Here is a 5,345-nt window from a genome sequence, read left to right as displayed (position 1 = left end):
TTCTCTTGGAGTCTTGTTTTTCAGATGTTCGTCCAGTTCTCCAAGCCATATATACATTGCTCTGGCAACGGATGTAGCGGAAATATTAGTTTTTACCCCAAACATAGCCGCCTCCCAGGATTTCTTTAGGAGGCCATCTGCCTTTCTATCCATAGGATCGCCTAGCTGAGAGGAATCCTCAAAGGGTAGGGCGGTCTTTTTTACAACCTTGGTCACTTGCAAATCGACCTTAGGCGTCTGGCTATATATTTTGCTTTCAGACGGGTCAAAGCAGAGCCTATTCCTACATTTTTTAGGAACGCCAAGTCTCTTTTCTGGATCTGACCATTCCTCCAATATCATTTCTTTTATATTTTCATTGATGGGGAAAACAATAGAAGACCTAGATCTAAGACCCCCAAACATTTCATCCTGAACCGTACGGGGTTTAGGAGTATCTTCGATGCCCATAGTGGACCTGACTGCTCGGAGCAGCTCCTCCATTTCATTAGCGGAAAAAAAGTATCTTTTATCCTCTTCTAGAATTTCTCCGTCCGACAAGGGTTCCTCATTAGGAAATTGTCTGGACGAGGCAGAGGCCACTTCAACCTCTTCGCCCTCAGAAGAATAAATAATGGATACTTTGCGTTTCTTAGAAGGGATGGGGTTGCTGGAAGGGGTAGATAAGGAGGCTAAAGAAGACTTAATCTCGTCTGAAATAAAAGACTTCATCTCCGAGAGTATATCTGGTTGCTCCTCTTTCCAAATCTCCGAAGTGCAAGGTTTGCATAGTCTCTTTTTATAATTTTCAGGGAGATGCTTGGAACAAGCACAGCATTTTAAGGGCTTTGGTTTGGATTTTAACTCCTTGCTGCCCTGCAGGAGGAAGCAACCAGATATCCCAGCATTAGTAATTCAGGCTTAAAACACTGAAATATACACCCCCCAGAAGGGGACTCACGGTACTGGAGGCAGAAGGATCAGGACCTTCCTGGCGGGGAGCAGGTGTCTCAGACATCGCGGTGTAGCAGGCGAGGGGCCGAAAGGAACCGCGGTCTTCTCTTTTTTAAAAATCCCGGCGTCTGACGTCATCTAGCCGCACCTTGCATGACGGCGTAGGCCTGCGCCGCACCAGCCTACTAAGAGAGGTGTGCGTCGCCCGGCCCGCCCTTAGAGACGCTCCATGCATCGCACCTGCTCCCCCTGCCGGACGCCAGAGCTCGGTCCTCCAGAAGGAAAGGACGCCGAGCGCAGCGCGTGTCGAGAAGCCGGCACCCTCAACTGCTTCCACAAGGAGGGAAGAAAGTCTGAAGGTATGGGGAGGACCACAGGCCTCGGCATAAGCCAAGACGAGGGTCCTCGATGCTCCTAGCTGGCCAGCCTTAGCCCCTGCCGCGGGAGGCCAGCTGGAGAACCTGTAAGAAAGATAAGGCTATTTCATCCTCCATGAAGGAGGAACTCTCCACGTGTTGGCCCCTGTAGGGGCAGGAAAGCACTGAGGAGGTGGAGGGGTGGGGGGTTCTTAAACTCTCTATGTGTTCCTGCCCCTACAGAGGTCAAGGGTCAATCTCAATGTGGGCCGTCATGGTGGATGAAATGGAAAAAATAGTCATCTGTATTGCTATCCTCAGGAGAGGATGTGTCTGGGATTTGAACCCATGACCTTCTGTATCAAAGGCAAAGCACTTACACACACAGCCAGAGCTGCATTGCCACTGACTGAAATAATATGAGATTTCTACTGTTATAGCTGGCTAAGTGTACATCATATATAGAGATATAGCAGAGCTGAGTGTGCTGAGACAGCTGTCATATAGAGATATAGCAGTGATGGGTGTGTTAGGGCAGCTGTCATGTGTACAGGGAGTGCAGAATTATTAGGCAAATGAGTATTTTGACCACATCATCCTCTTTATGCATGTTGTCTTACTCCAAGCTGTATGGGCTCGAAAGCCTACTACCAATTAAGCATATTAGGTGATGTGCATCTCTGTAATGAGAAGGGGTGTGGTCTAATGACATCAACACCCTATATTAGGTGTGCATAATTATTAGGCAACTTCCTTTCCTTTGGCAAAATGGGTCAAAAGAAGGACTTGACAGGCTCAGAAAAGTCAAAAATAGTGAGATATCTTGCAGAGGGATGCAGCACTCTTAAAATTGCAAAGCTTCTGAAGCGTGATCATCGAACAATCAAGCGTTTCATTCAAAATAGTCAACAGGGTCGCAAGAAGCGTGTGGAAAAACCAAGGCGCAAAATAACTGCCCATGAACTGAGAAAAGTCAAGCGTGCAGCTGCCAAGATGACACTTGCCACCAGTTTGGCCATATTTCAGAGCTGCAACATCACTGTAGTGCCCAAAAGCACAAGGTGTGCAATACTCAGAGACATGGCCAAGGTAAGAAAGGCTGAAAGACTACCACCACTGAACAAGACACACAAGCTGAAACGTCAAGACTGGGCCAAGAAATATCTCAAGACTGATTTTTCTAAGGTTTTATGGACTGATGAAATGAGAGTGAGTCTTGATGGGCCAGATGGATGGGCCCGTGGCTGGATTGGTAAAGGGCAGAGAGCTCCAGTCCGACTCATGCGCCAGCAAGGTGGAGGTGGAGTACTGGTTTGGGCTGGTATCATCAAAGATGAGCTTGTGGGGCCCTTTCGGGTTGAGGATGGAGTCAAGCTTAACTCCCAGTCCTACTGCCAGTTTCTGGAAGACACCTTCTTCAAGCAGTGGTACAGGAAGAAGTCTGCATCCTTCAAGAAAAACATGATTTTCATGCAGGACAATGCTCCATCACACGCGTCCAAGTACTCCACAGCGTGGCTGGCAAGAAAGGGTATAAAAGAAGAAAATCTAATGACATGGCCTCCTTGTTCACCTGATCTGAACCCCATTGAGAACCTGTGGTCCATCATCAAATGTGAGATTTACAAGGAGGGAAAACAGTACACCTCTCTGAACAGTGTCTGGGAGGCTGTGGTTGCTGCTGCACGCAATGTTGATGGTGAACAGATCAAAACACTGACAGAATCCATGGATGGCAGGCTTTTGAGTGTCCTTGCAAAGAAAGGTGGCTATATTGGTCACTGATTTGTTTTTGTTTTGTTTTTGAATGTCAGAAATGTATATTTGTGAATGTTGAGGTGTTATATTGGTTTCACTGGTAAAAATAAATAATTGAAATGGGTATATATTTGTTTTTTGTTAAGTTGCCTAATAATTATGCACAGTAATAGTCACCTGCACACACAGATATCCCCCTAAAATAGCTAAAACTAAAAACAAACTAAAAACTACTTCCAAAAATATTCAGCTTTGATATTAATGAGTTTTTTGGGTTCATTGAGAACATGGCTGTTGTTCAATAATAAAATTAATCCTCAAAAATACAACTTGCCTAATAATTCTGCACTCCCTGTATAGATGTACACTTAGCCAGCTATAACAGTAGAAGTCTCATATGTTTTCAGTCATTGGCAATGCAGCTGTGGCTGTGTGGGTAAGTGCTTTGCCTCTGATACAGACGGTCGTGGATTCAAATCCCAGCAGAAACTTTTCTGAAATACAGGCTAAATTAGAATACACAAGCACTAACTCCATATATGAACATACAGGGCGGGACACAAGAGGAGGCTGCATCACATCGCTGACATGGAGGTAAGTATAAGTATTTTTTTTTTAATACCCGACTGTTACTGCCATAGGGGGAGCGGGAGGCACTTGATACTGGCACGTGGGGGGAGGGGGGTTGGCACCTGTTACTGGCACATGGGGGGAGGGGGTTTGACACTATGATACTGGCACATGGGGGGGAGAGAGGCACTTGATACTGGCACATGGGGGGGAGAGGCACTTGATACTGGCACTTTTGTGGGGGGGAGATGGCACTATGATACTGGCACATGGGGGGAGAAGAGAGGCACTTGATACTGTCACATGGGGGGTTGGCACTTGATACTGGCACATAGGGGGTTTGGCACTATGATACTGGCACATAGGGGGTGGGAAGGAGAGAGGCACTTGATACTGGGGGGCATCTATGGGGACGCTTACTGGCACATTATTGTGGGGCATTATGGGGGACACTAGGCCGGCAGCCTATTAGAGGCCGGACACTGATGGCATCTACTGAGGCACTATATATGGGGAATTTTATACTGGTACATTATGGGGGACTCTAGCAGGAAGGGGGGAGAAGAGCACTATGGGGGAATTTACTGGGGGCACTATATAGGGGTATTTTATACTGGGACATTATGGGGGCACTATGGGGACATTAGCTCAACTGGGGGCATTACAAGGGGGTATTTTTTGAACTGTCACATTATAAGGAGAATTATTTCTACTGGGGGGGCATTATGGTGGGCTTTATTACTCCCCCATGGTATGACCCCCTAGTAGCAGCACCAGCCTTTCCTTGCTATGCTATCCTTCTGCCCCTTCTCCAAATCCTTATTATGAAATCTTTCTCATTAGGATAAAACACAACATCAGCTCCACCGAGCCCCCAGCCAAGTGTTGAAGTGGTGTCCGAGATCCCCAAGGGCCAAGCCAAGTAACTGTAAGTTTTCATATGAAATATGTTTGTTATACACATATAGCCTACACTGTGCCCCACAATGTACAGTATACCGCTACATTGTGCCACACAATGTACAGTATACCGCTACACTGTGTAGTCTGTTCTATAAGCACCATTGTTTTGTGGCGGCGGACAGAAAATAATCTGGAAGTGCCCCTCCCGAGACCAGGCTCTGACTGCTGGGGGGGTCTGCTGAGCTAACAGATGGCCCCTATGGCAGTAGCACCACCATAGCCCCATATATGGCTAAAAAATTATTGCTTCGGGGGGGTGACACCATTTTCTACTGCACCGGGTGACACCAGCCCTAGCAACGCCATTGGACTGCAGAGCTGTCATCCGGCTGTTCAGGGCTGTGTGTCAGGTAGGAGGCTGAGTACAGAGGCTGGTGATTTTCAATATCAATAGGAGTTTCAATAGGAGAGCCATTGTTTAAGCAGAAAAGAAAGACTTTGCATACAAAGACAGTTATGTGCGCGGTTTAGGATACATGAGGGGACATTAATAAAGTAATGCTGTGACACATAGGGCAATGAGAGGGGCCAGCATAATATGCTATATGTGTGTCATTCACACATATAGCATCTTATGCAGGCCCCCTTCATGGCCCTATGTGTCATAGTACACATCCCCCATAACAGTGCCATCCACAGATCCCCATAAAAGTGCCAACCACAGATCCTTCATAACAGTGCCAACCACAGATCCTCCCCATAACAATGCCATCCACAGATCGCCCATAACAGTGCCATCCACAGATTGCCCATAACAGTGCCATC

Source organism: Bufo gargarizans, chromosome 2, assembly GCF_014858855.1.
Source record: "Bufo gargarizans isolate SCDJY-AF-19 chromosome 2, ASM1485885v1, whole genome shotgun sequence".
In the NCBI taxonomy this organism is placed as follows: domain Eukaryota; kingdom Metazoa; phylum Chordata; class Amphibia; order Anura; family Bufonidae; genus Bufo; species Bufo gargarizans.
This window is presented reverse-complemented; position numbering follows the sequence as displayed.